Consider the following 17,228-nt stretch of genomic DNA (forward strand, 5'->3'; position numbering starts at 1 on the left):
GTAGTCTGTGACACTTTTTGTGTAAAATTACAGTATCTATTAGCCCTACTCGATACTGGCATTTATCTCTTAGTAAGATCCTCTACAATAAATGTTTAAAAGACGTCCCTGTTCCTTTGTTTTCCCACAATTCATTTTGCTGTCAAATTACTGAAATTCAATTGGACATAAGATAGAGCTTGGAAATCAGGATTGGTACTGCCGACATAATACTCCATCCTTTATTTTCTTGCTGACTCCTACCACAGATGTTGAAAATACTGAATGCATGCTTTTTCATTGTCTCACAAAATCTAAATACTTAAAATTCCAGCTTCCCTTGCAGCTAGAGGTGGCCATGTGATACATGTCTGGCCAAAGAGATCTAATCTGAAGTATACCTGGAAAAACTTTGCTCTTCTGAAAAAAAAAAAAAAAAATGACTGGCACTATTAGTGCTCCCCCTTCTTCAGTCTGATTGCCACTGGAGTTCAATGGTCCTTTTGCAATGGCGTGACAAGCATGATAAAGTGCAAGAATAGAAGCAGCAGAAGATTATTTTGGCACGGGAGGAATGCTGCACAAACTCTCTGTTCCCACTGCCACACCTCCTCTTATTTACAGTAATTAAATGCCATTACTGCTTAGGCCACTGTTAGTGTTTTTTTTCTTTTACTTGTAGGTGAACTCTTTCTTATCTGACACAGAATTATTTTATTGTGCAAAAAAAATTGCATTATTTTTATATTATTAAAGTAGAACCTATTCTATCCTATTATAGAGATTATTTTGTTTGCTGAAAAACTATACATGTGAAAAAGATACACCATAAATTGTATTTCATGCCCTTTATTCTTTCCTTGATTAAAAGCTAGTGTTTCAGTAAAATGGGTAAAATCTCAAGTTAAAAAAAAAAAAAAAAAGAACTGAGCAAATATAAAAACCCAATCAAATTGCAACCAATATTCTGGAACTTAAAAAAAATTCAAATCAGTTTGTGGATGTTTTCTGAGGTATTCATTTGGCTTTTTAAACTCTTCTCAACGGAAAATTTTAACATTTCAAGATAGCTTTTGAGGTTTGCTGCCTCACTAGTATTATTTCTTTAAAGAAACAGGCTGACAATATATCCTTTTTGATGCCTAGCTCAACTGGATCAAAGTTTTAGGCCTGATTTTTAAAACATTCCTCACACATTCTGAATTAAAACTAGAGACAAGACAAGTCCTCAGGTAAGGCTTCAACGGCAGCCAAACCATCTTAGTTTAAAATAGCTTTTGGGTTTTTTTGCCTTAGCTGAAGCTTAATGTGCTGGATGAAGCAATATATTACAGTAGTAAGAGTTAAAATAGTTTTAATACACATCAAATATGAAAGAAAACTAAGCATCTAGAGGTGAGCTGACAGCATCCAACCAGGAAACTAAGCACAGACTATAGAAAACTCTCCATAGACACTCTTCTCTAGACAAGACTTAACCTCTGCTCCCCTCACCGTTCTCCTGCACACACACCAGAAATCCTATCAGCTACAAGGAGATCCAGCTAAATCCAGAAATAATTTCTAATAATAGGAAAATCTAAGGTGTCTTCTACTGCAAATTCAGTGGCACTGAAAGGGCAACATTAATCAGAAAGCAGATAGAAAGTAGACAGTTCAGAGCCACAGTACACACACTATTCTTTTAACTTTCATATATCCAAATTTCACAATATGTGGTTAGTGGCAAGTACAGTGTATAGTGAAGCCCAAAATCAAGAAACATCGCCCACTTAGAAAATTTGACTCGTGACCAGGATAGATCAAATTGAAAATATATATAAATGAATAAACCAAAATTTTTGTCTTAATGAATTTACATATTTGTCTAGTTTATTCATTTATATATCTATACAGTCATTCACTTATTCATTCAACAGTTACTGATTCCTCCAGGAAAAATACTTTAGACCTGTTTAGAATTATTACCCTCCCTAAAAAGTAGAAATCCGTTTTTTAAGGTGTAGTAGATGAATAATTTTGAAACCTTGGAAAATATTTAAAGTCTGTTGCATGTTTTAGGAAAAATACCATTTATTTTTGCTTTCTAAAACTCATAGCTCCAACAAGACAGTAACTAGTGAGGCAGATTATTTTTCCCATTCTATATTTATACAGTATAATTGCAAACTAAATTCAAACATCAAGAGAAAAATTGGGGGGGGTGGTATGAAACAGGACATAATTTGTCAAAGCATTCACCAACCTGCAATGGATTCACTGTTATAACTACTGTTAAAATCTTCCTTTGGATGTCCAAGCAAGAGTATGCAGCATTAGCCAAGTTTGTAAAAATCACCCCTGCCTTCTGTGTCTGTGTGTATCACATGAAAATGTATATTGCCGGATGGAATTTCAGGTGCCTACATCATCACAGCTATTATTAAATTACCTTTTGTGATGATACCTCAGGTAGTCAGGACTGTTATGCAACAGGGAGTTAGGAAAACATCTTCAGTTTTTAAAGCTATTAAAATTTCTTGCAGGTGTGCATGAGAGAAGCACAGCACAAATTCACTTGCACACTACGAGGATTAGAGACCATGCAGCCCATCCGCAAGGGGCAATTAACACAAACATTGTCGAGGAAGAAACAACCATAGTTGCAAACTAAACAGAACTCATACAGCACTTGTATTCCCCAATTATATTGCAAAGCACAGATGTTTATTCCACAAAACAAATGATAGTGGCAGTTTCGGGCTATGATATAATCCTATAGGGTCTACCTTTCTAAATACCTACTTTCTACTGATCTTTTTTTCCCTAGTCCTCGAGACTGTATTTTCTTTTTTCTGCGTGATGTGAGCCTATTAAAAATATGACGAGCCTTATTCATCTACTTGTTGCAGCATAAGATTCAATATGCTACATCTGGAACAGAATTTCTTCCTGTAGTCACTTCAGTGACAAGCTTATGGGAGCATATTATTAAAAACACTTCCTAAGTTCCATTACTATCCACCCCTCCTACCCAGTATATGTTTGTAAAAGTCTAGTTCTTACTCTGGATACAAACTAAACTTGATTCCAATTAGCGCCAACACCAGTGATCCAAAGAAAATCTGGTTTTACCCAGGTTAGTGGTGCTTAAGTCTATCTGTTTTTATAAGAAAACTTAAAATCTTTATACTTTCCCCACATTCCGGAATATCTTATGAGTCATTTCAGAAGGAAGAAAAGCATAGAGAATAACTTTGGCTGCCATACCAACCTGTCATTTAAGAAAGTTACATTAATCAATAACACCTGAACAGTTCAATTACTGAGTAAGAAAGGCAAAGAAATGGAAAAAAGATTAATAGGTCTTCCCCAAAATTAGACCCCTAAAATCAAAGAGTAGCTGCAACCTATGATGATTTGAAAAGACTATTACTGCTTTAGTTAATACATAATTATCAAACCCTTCTATTTATTTTTTCCAAATACAGCAGCCAGTTTCACTGACAATTTTCCTGCTCAGAGAATTTTTCACCTTTGATTAATGACACTTAATAAAAATTCCACTTAGTTGCAATGAAAAGAAAGAGAGTCACTTGAACCAATGGTGAAGTGCCTTACAGAGCTAGGCTAGGAAAGGTTAATGGCATCATTACTCGAGTCTTCGGAGTATACGGAGTATACGTATACCTCTTTCCGATTATGTTAGGTATGTTGGATAGTATATTAACCCCTTCCAAACTCTAGTTCCACTGAAAAATGTTTTTGAAAGATAATTAATTAATATTTATAAATATATCCCTTTTTTCCTTAAAGAATTTTTGGATATTACAATGACAAAATAAAACAGAGTGGGATGAATCACATCCCAGAGGATATAATAAAGAGAAAAAAATTGCTTCAGAAGAACAAAACCCAAGTACCAGCCCACAAGACAAGTATAAACCAATTACCTAGATAAAGTGTTTATTCTTTGTACACCGAGCCTGTCAGGAATGCCTTTTGAGAATACTTGTACTTCATACAAAGGAATGAAAATATCTTTGTGGTGCCACAAGATTCATGGAAGTTTTTTTTTTTTTTTCCTAAATCATTCATTGATACTGACCAATTGTACTGCATACATGGTTTAACACTGAAAAAAAAAATCTCTATGGTAACAAAGAAAGCGAGTTTATTCATTAAAGTTCATTGAGCCCCTACTACGGGGAAGTCATTGCTCTGAAGCTTGGGATACATCAATACACAAAATAGACTCCCCCCCAAATGTCCTTGTGAAATTTGCGTTCTAGTGGGGGAGGTAGATAATTAAAATGAAACAATAAATAGGGAAAACTATGGCATTCTAAAGTGCTAAGTGTGAAGAGACAGAACTGGGTAAGGGTAATAGAGAGTAGCAAGGCAGTCTACTTTAACATAAGGAGAGGTTGCTATTTTAATGGGAGGGTTAAAAAGGCTTCTACAGTAGTGGCTAACATTAGCCTTTTCCTTGTGATCATGGTCATTTTGATTAGCTAGGAAGTAACTTTGTTGGCTGCCTATCTATCTAGCCTCTAGGAACCCCATGGTCTATTAGACATTGAACTGTGTAGATCAAAGTCATTCTAGCCTCATTGCTCAGTAGAGTAATTACATCCATCTTGCCTCTGACAGTTAAGTGCGAAATGAGGCTAGTCTCCTCTAGCAAAGGAAAGGACTGCTTCTGCTGGCCTGGAGGATCCAGGGATATCTAGGAGTTTAAGGTTTTCAAACATATCCCTTACTCCTTCCTTGTCAGGTCCTAAGTCCTGCTCCTTCCCTGTCAAGACCCTGACTTTAGCGAAAGATCCATGCTAGGAGTGCACTGCGTCTCTTTTGTGCCTTATAACAGGGAGCCTGATTTACAGTGTATTCCGCCATCTGGATACAGGAGATAAGGATTTCTCTAAATACTTCAGTGGAAGCCTTCTGGATATAACAGTTGACCTAAGTCTAACTGTATCTTTCTTCAAGGCCACCAGGTCAGTTGAAAAGCCAGCTAACTCAACATTACAACTGTCATGGCCCCTTTATTATTTAGGTGCTGGAACTATTTCAAAAACCAGCATTCTCCCTCTACCAACCTATAACTCATCCCAGTCCACCACAGTGATAGTCTAATAAACTGTGATAATACAATACACAAAAGATTTCCCACAACCTATGTATAATCAGCAACTGGATCTTTATCATTTGATGGCCAAGGAATTCGGAATTAGAATCCTGTCATAAAGGCCTCTCTTTCTAGAGCCAAATCTGGCCAATTGTCTCAGATAGGGCTTCCCTAAAATCAGACCCTGAGATAAGAACTTACGTGCCAGAAGTTGGTTCGGAGAAAACCCAGGAAGAACAAGGAGTGTGAGGGATATGAGACACAGAAGGGAGAGATGCCAGTAAAGGGCGGGTGAATGAGTGAGGCACTGCTATGGGTAACCTGGGTTTGATCCTACTGTGAATGCTCTGAGAACCTGTGGAACATTCCGCAGGATCATCCCACTAGAGGACTGGATGGCTAGGGCCTTTTCCACCAGATTCTATCCCCATTGTTTGTAGGACACTTCTGGAGTAGTTAACTTTTTGGCACAAAGTATACTGTGTCTACTGTGGTAGAGTAAGTTTCAGAGAGCCATAGAGTTACTTCAGGGAGAGAGGACGAGAGGTGTAGACACCTGTGCTACTACGTTGTCAGCATGCACACTGGACTGTTTGCTACAGCAACAGGCACACTGAAGTGGATAAGTGGATCACAGCTTAGGGCAACAACAGCATCTGTGGCAACACTCATGTCCTAAATTTAAACAAGCAGTCTTAACACAAAAATTTAGTATTTTTCAATACCTTAACTCTTATCTAGGATAACATAAGGATTTTAGAACATCTTAAATCCATTTATCTAACTCCTAACTTACAGGTTACTGCTGTCAGGTATCTTAATAATATTAAATCAGGAAAGTATTAAACCCATAAAAGATAATTATTATTGTTGTCTTAATCAGCCAATATTCATTCGGCTTAACTCAAATCTCTGATCGCTTATCTGAGGTTCTTCCCCTTTTGCCTAAAATACATCCTTGAGGATTTTCCTTAATGTAACCCGATAGTGATTTATACTTTTTGGCCACTTGAAAATGCCATTTTGTGGTCATTTCTGAAGGATGCTTATATCATTGGATATAAAATTCTAGTTTTGAAACTGTTATTTTTCTCTAGTACATTATAAACATCTTTCCTTTATCTTCTGGTTTCCATTGCTGGACTCAAGAATGAAGTTCTTGTTGTAACCATTGTTTCTTTAATGCTAATGTCCTCTAACTGCCTTAAAATTTGTCTCTGGTTTTCTGGGATGTCACTATGTGTCTAAGAGGAAACCAAAAAAAAAAAAAAACTTCTCCCCCTTATGATTCATTGGGCTTTTAAAACACAAGAATAGGTGTCTTTCATCTGTTCTAAAGTATTTTCAGCTATTTTCTCACCAAATATTTCTACTCCACTCATTCCCTTCTCCCTTTCTGAGACTCAAATAAATATTAGATTTTGTCTCTGAATCTTGTAAGCTGCTTATATCCCTTATCTGTAGTTTTCATCTTTATATTGTACTATACTTTCTGAAGTTTATTCTGATCTATTTCCAGTTAACTAATATTTCTTCATCTGTATTTAATTTTCTCTTAAATCCACATTCTGAATTCTTATTTTACCAGTTTTAATTGTATAATTTTTTTTTCTTTTTTTAACTGAAGTATACTCAGTCTACAATGTTATGTTAATTTCTGGTGTACAGCACAGTAGTTCAGATATATGTTATATATATATGTATATATATACACACACACATATATACATATATTCCTTTTCATATTCTTTTTCATTATAGACTATTACAAGGTATTGAATATAGCGCCCTGCGCCATATAGTAGGACCTTGTTGTTTTGTTTTTTGTTTTTTAACATTTTTATTGATTTATAATCATTTTACAATGTCGTGTCAAATTCCAGTGTAGAGCACAATTTTTCAGTTATACATGAATATATATATATATATATATATATATATATTTTCATTGTCACATTTTTTTCTCTGTGAGTTACTGTAAGATCTTGTGTATATTTCCCTGTGCTATACAATACAATCTTGTTTATCTGTTCTACAGTTTTGAAATCCCGTCTATCCCTTCCCACCCTCTGCCCCCTTGGAAACCATAAGTTTGTATTCTATGTCTATGAGTCTGTTTCTGTTTTGTATTTATGCTTTGTTTGTTTTTGTTTTAAAGTCCACATATGAGCGATCTCATATGGTATTTTTCTTTCTCTTTCTGGCTTACTTCACTTAGAACGACATTCTCCAGGAGCATCCATGTTGCTGCAAATGGCGTTATGTTGTCGGTTTTTATGGCTGAATAGTATTCCGTTGTATAAAAATACCACCTCTTCTTTATCCAGTCATCCGTTGATGGACACTTAGGCTGTCTCCATGTCTTGGCTATTGTAAATAGTGTTGCTATGAACATTGGGGTGCACATGTCATCCTGAAGTAGGGTTCCTTCTGGATATATGCCCAGGAGCAGGATTCCTGGGTCACATGGTAAGTCTATTCCTAGTCTTTTGAGGAATCTCCATACTGTTTTCCACAGTGGCTGCACCAAAGTGCATTCCCACCAGCAGTGTAGGAGGGTTCCCCTTTCGCCACAGCCTCTCCAGCATTTGTCATTTGTAGATATTTGAATGATGGCCATTCTGACTGGTGTGAGGTGATACCTCATTGTAGTTTTGATTTGCATTTCTCTGATAATTAGTGATACTGAGCATTTTTTCATGTGCCTATTGATCATTTGTATGTCTTCCTTGGAGAATTGCTTGTTTAGGTCTTCTGCCCATTTTTGGATTGGGGTGTTTATTTTTTTCTTATTAAGTCGTGTGAGCTGCTTATATATTCTGGAGATCAAGCCTTTGTCGGTTTCATTTGCAAACATTTTTTCCCATTCCGTAGGTTGTCTTTTTGTTTTACTTATGGTTTCCTTTGCTGTGCAGAAGCCTGTAAGTTTCATTAGGTCCCATTTGTTTATTCTTGCTTTTAGGACCTTGTTGTTTATCTATTTTATATATAGTAGTTAGTATGTGCAAATCCCTTCATCGCCATTTTATTTTTAAATCACTTGTTTTTATTAAGATTTTAATTTTTTAGAGAAGTTTCAGGTTCAAGGCAAATTGAGGGGAAGCTACAGAGATTTCCAGTATACCTGTTACCCTTACATGTGCATAGCCTCCTCCATTATCAACTATCTTCCACCAGAGTGGTACACTTATTACAACTGGTTAACCTACATTGACACATTATTATAAAAAGCCCATCAATTACATTAGAATTTGCTCTTGCTGTTGTACATTCTATGAGTTTGGATAAATGTATCCATCATCATATATTACACATATTTCCTCTGTCCTAAAAATCCTTTGTGCTCTGCCTATTCATCCCTCCCCTGCCCCTCAGCCCACAGAAACCGCTGATCTTCTTTCTCTATAGTGTTGCATTTTCCAGAATTCCATGTAGTTGAAACTTTATGGTAAGAAGCCTTTTTAGATAGGGTTCTTTCACTTAGTACTATGCATTTAAGTTTCCTCCATATCTTTTCATGGCTTGATAGCTCATTTCTCAGTGTTGAGTAATAATATTCCATTGTTTGGATGTACCACAGTTTATCATCCATTCACCTACTGAAGGGCATCTTGGTTGCTCCCAAGTTTTGACAATTATGAATAAAGCTGCTCTTAACATCTCTGCACAAGCTTTTGTGTGGATATAAGTTTTCAATTCTTTTGGGTAAATACCAAGAAATGTGATTGCTGGATTGTACATTAAGAATATGGCTAGTTTTCTAAGAAGCTGCCAAACTGTCTTCCAAAGTGGCTGTATACCACTTTGCACTCCAACCAGCAGTGAATGAGAGTTCCTATTGCTCTACATCCTCGCCAGTATCTGGCATTGTCAGTGCTTTGGATTTTGGACATTTTAGGTGTGTACTGGTATCTCCCATGTCATTATTTAGTTTCTAGTTTCCTGCCAAATTATTCAATCTTACCTTTGTTTTTTAAAATCACAATAAGAGGAGTTTTATTGTCTGTGTCTAACAGTTTCAAAATCTCATGTCTTTGTAGTTCTCTTAGTATTGTATGTTGTTTCTGATGTTGTGTACTTACTTTATTCTCTTTAGCTATATGATAGAGGTTTTACTTAATACATTATTTGGTATCTGATATAATGATAACTTTCTTCAGGGATTATCTGTGTTAGATTCTATGAGTTGTTAGAGGGACTTAGGGTTTCCCTGACCCTAAATGATAAAATTGTGGCTTGAAGTCCCTGTAATATCGAATTTACTTCTGGTTCACACTTTCTTGAGGCCACTGTTCTTTATGAAACCAGTTTTAATTGGAGCCAGAGTCTTCATCCTTAGCAGGATCTGGGTTTTGATCTCTGTCTTCCCAGATTCATGAGACCATCAAAAGCACAACTTAGTTTTGAGCTTCTCTCTCAGGTTGGGAAAATGACCCCAAAGCAAAAGCAATTTTCAGCAAATTATCTGAATTTTCCCAAATCTTAGACTAACTATTCATTATTTTATAAGCTCTTTGATACTTTCAAAAAGATATCTTTTAAAAATTTTGACCAGGTTATTCAGTTTTTCTGAGACAGACTGGTATGGGTCAACTAGTTTCCTATCATTGGAAGTGAAATTTTCCAAGTTAGCTTCTTGTTATTTTGGTCAGAAAGACTTACATTCATATGAATATTTTTACTAAGCCACTATCCCTTAATAAAACAAAAGATCAATAAAATCCTATAAATGATTTGTGAAATTCAGAGTTTTACTGATTTATGGTCACTAAGTGGCTGATGGTAAGACATATCAGAAAATAATAAATATACTATTTAAGTATAGAAACAGTAATTTTAATTGAGATATAATTGACATATAATATTGTGTAAGTTTAAGGTGTACTGTGTGTTGAATTGATTCATTTCTATATTGCAGTATGATTACCACATCATTAGCTAACACCTCTGTCATATTGAATTATTTCTCTTTTGTGTTGAGAACAATCTAGTCTCTTAGCAATTTTGAAGTATATACATACACAGTATTGTTGACTATAACCATGATGTTGTACATTAGATCTCCAGAACGTTTTCAATTTCTAAATTTGTCTTTATCCTTTGACCAATGTCTTCCCAATTATCCCACCCCCTATCCTCTGTCACCACCATTCTACTTTTTATTTTTATAAGTTCAGCTTTTTTAGATTCCACATGTAAGTGATGTCATATAGTACGCCATCAAGGCCCATCTGTGTTAGACCTATGTATATATATTCCACATCTTCTTTATCCATTCATTCACTGACAAATACATAGATTGTTTCCATATCTTGTTTATTGTGAATAATGCTGCTAAACATGGGAGTGCAGATATCTTGGATATTTCTGGAACATAGTTGGTTTTATTTTTAATTTTGGAGGAAATTTCATACTGTTTTCCATAGTGGGTGAACCAATTACATTCCTACCAACAGTGTAAAAGAGTTCTCTTTTCTATACATCCTAGGTGATACTTGTTATCCTTTGTCTTTTTAATGGTAGCCATTTTTACAAATTTAAGGCAATATCTCCGGGTTTTGGTTTGTGGTTCCCTGGTGATTAGCAGTGCTGTGCATTTTTCACCTACCTACTGGCCATTTGAAAGAGATTACTAAATTTGTCCACTGTCATTCCCCTCTGAAACTGTGCTTTGTCAATTTTGGAGCTAATCAAGCATTCATATCTAAATCTTAATTCCCTTTTTTCAGCTGTGAGATATATAATTGTTACAATGAATTGATTAAATCTTCTCCCTGTACAGTGCAGGGCTGGCCTGTGGGCAGAGACTTTAACAAGAAGGAAGCTGACAGAATATTCTTCGCATAAAATATACACTCTTTGATTATAAGTAAATACACAATGTAAGATTCACCCAAGAATATAGAGCTGCCTCCATTTTAAGAAATTATAGTCATTATTATTGCTACATTTACAGATCTCTGGAAACTGTTGGCCAGGCAGAATGTGATAATCCTGCATAGTAAGAATACAACATAGGAGGGCCAGCTTTGTGAGAACTCATGGTGAATTTAGACATGCCACAGAATTTGCTCCTCAGTATCTCCTTTACTGATATTCTGTGGATCATATTTTCTTAATTCAAGTCAATAGCTTAGGATGAAAAAAAGTCATAATATTGTCTTCAAAATGTTAATGTGCTTCTTTGTTCCTATTATTAAGTATATTCATAGGGATGACTTTGTCTGATTATCTAGTTAGAAAGGTACAAAGAACTAGCCTGAAGCAAGAAGTTGAGAAGTTAGCACGGCAAAAGCATGATCAAAGAAAAGAGAGATAAATGTGAAAGCAATAGAACAGAGAAGGGAAGCTCAGCATTATTCAGTCCCTCATTTCTTCATTAATTCTTCCAAGTGCAAATGGGCAGAAAAGCATTAAAGATGAAGAAAATGTCTCAAACAAAGACTAAAATTGTCAAGGTAGTAGACTCATTGGTGGTTTGCAAGGAATTAAGAGCGGGGAATAAAGAACAAGAAGGCATAACAGAATTTGATGGCAGAGAGAGAAAGCATAAGAGCCACTTTAAAATCTTTTGAGCCCTAATATTAAAGAATAACAGTATCATTCACAAATATAGAAAAGTCAGTTTGGGAAGATAAAATATGAGTACTTATTTTGCCTTTGAAAATGTGAATTTTGTAGGACATCCAATGCACAGTGAATTAAGAAACAAAGATCTGCAGTTGGGAGGAGATGTTGGTGATATGGATGTGGCAAACATGACGTGTATACATAGAATGTGCAATACATTACTTTAAGGGAGAGATATCAAGAGGAAAGAAGACATAGGAAAAGATGATGTAGTGGATGCTGATAAGGCCTTGTGCAGATCCCCTTCAATAGCTGGAGCATCCATTTTCCTATTGCTGTGATTATGGGCTAAAAACTTGGGTATAAAAGTCTAGCCATTTCCCTTAAAGAGAAATCACAGTGGTACAATCTGTTCTCCAGAGCTTCCATAGGATGAGACTGAAGTTGGTCTCAAGGAAGCTGTATTCTTGCTTAGTTTTTTTCCCCTCTGCCCCATCCTACTTCCCTCATGCCCTTTCTCCTAAGAGCACTTCCAGTAAATCACTTGACCAATAATTCCCACCTCAGATTCAGCTTCTAGGGAACATGACCTAAGATAGATGCCATGTGGGGGAGGGGGTAAGATAAGAAAAAAGTGGAGTAAAAACTGTCAGAGAGATAAGGCTGTATCCTGGAAATGGTGAGAGGGAGAGTCATGATTCGGGGGAGAATAGCCATTCATGTCATGGGAAGGTGCGAAAGATAAAAGCAAAAGTTAACCGTAAAACAAAGTGACATTTGTGACCTTCAGGTGGACGATTTTAGTAGGATAGTAGGTTTCTCACCTTTTCCTGAGAAATTTTGATGGAGAAAGATGAAAAGATTTGGAATGACTGCTTGAGGAAATGGCAAGATCCAAATCCCTTTGTTCAAGTCCAATATGTAAAACAAACAAAAAAAAAAAAAAAGAAAGAAAAAACAAGACCAAAAAACACAGATACTTTGGCTGAAAGATGAATGAGACAACTCCATAATACTTATATTGCTTCAGTACCACTTCACTTTTTCCTCCACTTCCATAGAGCTAAGGAGTCATCGACCCCACAGTGCTGTAAGGAGCATGGATTGAAATCCACCAATTTAGAGGAGGAGTGAGAACTAAGATTAAAATATAATGTAAGAGGTAAGAAAATCCTGAGAGAATTTAATTGGGACAACTACAAAGGGATCTGGGTTTCACCTAGTTTGGATGTTCTCAGAGATATCATGGGCTCAGTAAAGGCCCAGGGAGTATTTGTAATTCTTCCTAAATTACCTCATCCAGCTGAGATGTGAGGCTAACTTTAAACTGGGCTTTGTCAAGGTGGAATCTGGAAATGGAGGTAGACTTGGTGAACCTGATCCTCTGAAATGAATGCAAAGGAAGAAAGTCAAATATATTTTTCAGTTACCATCTCAGATGGCATTCAGAAACATGTAAGTTCTTTATATCTTTCTTATTTCTTGCTTCTATGTACACATTACCTATCTATGGACATATCTATGACCACACAGTCAAAACCAAAAGGACTAATATGCTTGTGATACAGGGGCTTCCAAAAAGGGGCTGCTGAACAGCAAGGTCTGGAAGAGAAGAAACCATATGATATATTGTATGTTGACAAATACCAAAAAAGGGAAGTCTAATGGATGCCTGGGTAAGTGACCTCAGAGCCCACTACAAAGCAAAAGTCCCTGTGTCACCAGTCTAAACTGAAAGTGGAGTCCTGGGCTGAAGCACTTCAGTCTCAAGCTTTGTTAGGAGACTAATACAAGAGGGCACAAATGAGGTTATGAGGGCTTAGCTTTGAATGGTCATAGGGAAATGAAAAAGAGAGGAGTGGTGCCAGAAGAGTTGTTGGGTTTAATGACCATGTATGAAAGGCATATACCAAGAAAGAAGAGCAATGAAGGATAAAAATGTTTATATCCTTGTGTAAGGAAAATTTTCACTTAAACATGGTTTGGTGATGAGTTTGTTTCTTTTGATAGTACAGTATCATAAATATACAGCAATTTTCTAGTTTTATCTCTTGTTGCTACATTTACATTTTCCAGGGCTTTTTGTTGTATCTCTCTACAGAAAATGAGAAAATATGAAGAAGCAAGTTCAAAGATGGAAAGATTTTTGAATTCTACAATCCTTTACAGGAAATTCTATATGTGAAAATTTTTCAACTGCTGTATTGTTCCATGGTCACATATGAAATCTGCTTAAAACTACATGGACTTGGTTCAGAATGCATAGCTGACACCTGAACAACTCAGGGGTTGGAGTACTGCCCCTCTGCACAGGTGAAAATCTGCATATAACACTGCAGTCAGAACCTCCATATCTGTGGTCCCACATCTGTGGATTCAACCAACTACAAATCATGTAGTACTGTATTTGCTATTGAAAAAAAATTCATGTTGTAAGTAGATCCATGCAGTTCAAACCTGTGTTGTTCAAGGGTCAACTGTATATGGTTATCTCCAGTGCTATAAAACTAGTAAGAATTTATCAGGAAAACTGTAGATATCATCAACTGATCTGAATATACAAGGGCAGGAAGGTCTTAACAGTTCATGAACAGTAGCATTTCCCTTACATTGATTTTCTTCTTTCTTAGAGAAAAAGAATTATTTTTTAGAATAATAAAAATCATTATCAGCTACATTTTATCTTGTATACCACAGGTTATCTTATGAAGACTCAGAGGACAAGAGTTACCCCTATTCACCCCTTCACCACTATGACCATTAGCCATTCTAAGACTGCCCTGGATAATGCAAACTATAGAGTCAAGGGCAGAGGCTGCTGAATTCATCATGAATTGATTCGCTCTCCCAACTGAACACATTTCTCCTGCCTCTAGGACAGAGCATTAGACATGAGAAATCACTGCAGCCCTGACCCTCTCTTTATGACCCAGGCTCTTTGGGACTCAGCCCTGCCACAAAAGATTCAGGAAGGTGCAATGAAGGTGAGATGAAACAATATTCATTCACTTCCCCAGAGCAAAAATACATATTAAGGGCAAGGAAAGAAATGCCTGAAACACAACTAACAATACATTGTCAGAAAGAAGACAACACTAAAGTGAATAAGCATAAATTGATGAAAAAGGCTTTCATTATTAGACCTCAAGAATGTATTCTGTTTGTAACTAATAAACATATTATTTAATATGTAATGTAATTGAGTTCACATTTTATCTATAAGAAGAGTATCATTCTCACCTAGAGGTCTCTTCAGTGATAAATTTTAAAATAACCGCTGCTTTTACTCTGGTCTAAGTAATCCATTATATTGGTTTCAACCATACTACTAATGGTAAAATTCAGACTTCACACCTTGAGTAAGGAAGATTCCCCAACTGATATGTTGGAGACATGTTTCTACCACCTTTTGCCATCACTGAAACTCAATAATTATCTTTGGACAGGTCTCCATTTTCTCCCACAGCCAGCACTGGAGCTGAAGGACAAGACTCTCCTTTGTCATACCTCAAAAGTAGCCCTTGGTACTGTCACTCTTCCACTGTCACAGAAGCTATGTTGTGTCTCCATCTTGCTCCACACTGCTCAGGGAAGGAGGGATGGAATATGGAACCCCTGTCACCACTAGCAATGCCTTGACCCTTTAAGAAGAGATCATTCTCAGAGTGACTCACAGCCTCTCAATGGCTCCTCTGACTCATCCCTAATTAAACAGAAGACCATCCTTCCTTTGGGTTCATGTTCCTTTTGTTTACTCTCTGATGATGGCAGGTGGATGGAGTACTCAGTCTTTTGTCATGTGGTCAAAATTACAATCCCAAGTATAAAATAATCTGATATTGATACTTTCCAATGTCCAATGCTATTCAGTTTTCTCTGTGGTAAATTTATCACATATTTTATTTAAAGTTATCTCTGGAATGCTGTTATAAGACTATGTTTTCTTTCCTAAAATGTGAAATAAATTTCTTCTCAGAATTACAAAACTGATGAAGCCAGTTTACTTTTCTTGGAGAATCCCTCTAGTTAATTTCAGATACATAAAAAGCAAAATTTTAGGCTTGGGTACCAAGTAGACTTGGAGTTGATTTTATGTTGTATGATTCTGACTTATTTCAAAGGCTTCTTAAGTAAATTCTTCACTGTATAATGAAGGATCAATAAAACAACAGTGGGTGGTACTAGAATAGCAGGCCCATGGCTATGATAGCAAGATCTCCCTGATGACACTGCTGTTCTCCTAGCCTGATAGGTATATCCACTCCCCTAGTGGACCATAGATGTGGCAGTTAAGCCTAAGGGATAAGAGAAAAGAAGGCTTGGGAATGTCATTGTTTGAGGAACCTGTTTTATATTTGATTTGTGTGTCCATGTAGATGGACATGAATAACATTCTTGTATTCCCTTTACTTCCTCACTCAATCCTCCCAGGTAAGAACTGAACAGGACTGGCTTCATGGATACGTGACTTGCATAATTGTACAAGGTTCCACACTCAGAAGGACTCACGTTTAAGTCAATGTTCTACTGTCACCATCTTGAATTTCTTAAAAATTTTTAAAGAAGGGGTCCTGCATTTTCATTTTACACTGGGCCCCACAAATTACATAGCCAGTTGTGGAAGTAAAGTTGTGGAAATTAGCAAATTTGGGAAAAGGAACCATATATGGATAACTTAACCCTTTCCCTCTCCTCCTCTCTTGGGATCAGCTTCCTTTCAGAGAGCATGTGGTTGGGTCAGTTCTCAACTTATAGGAAGCTTAGTGGCAAAGAAACATTTCTTGTGGGCAAGGTTACGGTTTGCCAGGCTGTCTCTGACTAGATGGATGGATATGCCAAATTCTGGGGTACATAGTAGTCACATACCTAAATCTTGTTTTCCAATAGTACTATTAGTATTAAAATGGATAATTTTATTTCCAGTTGCCTAACTTGTTTGTGTATCTCTCACTTGGTTTACAACTCAGGTAGGTGATAGAGTGGTATAAACCCCAATGGGAACTATATGTCTTTGGGAGAAAGCATTTTCCATCTATCGTAGCTGGTTGGCAGCCCTTCAGGAGTGGAATTTTCAGTTACAGATCCCTGCTCTTAATGGGGAAAAGATACGAGAATGGTGAATGTGGTTAGAAAAGAAGTACACATAGATCCCTAGGCTCAAAAGTCCCCACCCTACTGCTCAAATGGAGATTTGTTTAACAAACACCATCCTTTAAATGTTAAATATACCTTGAAGGAGTAAGTATATGGATCCTTCCCATTGTGATCCTACTCAGGTACTTTTAGTTAAATAATCAGATTTGAATTCTTCTAATTGAAATAAACTAATATATTGGATTGGCAACTTTAACTACTAAGAGCAATACTTTTTAAAAATTGTAATGGGCAGCATAATGTTCCTGAAATCAGGGAGAGGGTTGTCATAAGATGGGGGAGAAGAAGGTGAACAAAATGAGAAGACAGTCACCTTTGCATCTATTCATAGTGTCCTAATGATTTCAGCTTTCAGCTCAACTCCCCCACGTCCCTGAAAATCATCTTCCTTGAGAGCTTTTCTGCTGTTAACACA

The 17,228-nt window shown here is 36.5% G+C and overlaps 2 long non-coding RNA genes across 2 annotated transcripts in view; one reads left to right on the forward strand and one right to left on the reverse strand.

The window, feature by feature from the left end:
* The window catches only part of LOC116152064 (uncharacterized), a 659,999-nt gene that overhangs the window by 344,216 nt on the left and 298,555 nt on the right, over positions 1-17,228 (reverse strand). The gene's annotated exons all lie outside the window — the stretch shown is intronic.
* On the forward strand, positions 13,811-15,498 carry LOC135321062 (uncharacterized). The gene is made up of 3 exons (XR_010380481.1): positions 13,811-13,972; positions 14,536-14,643; positions 15,106-15,498. It is a non-coding gene; the product is annotated as an uncharacterized LOC135321062 (long non-coding RNA).

Source organism: Camelus dromedarius, chromosome 3, assembly GCF_036321535.1.
Source record: "Camelus dromedarius isolate mCamDro1 chromosome 3, mCamDro1.pat, whole genome shotgun sequence".
NCBI lineage: Eukaryota > Metazoa > Chordata > Mammalia > Artiodactyla > Camelidae > Camelus > Camelus dromedarius.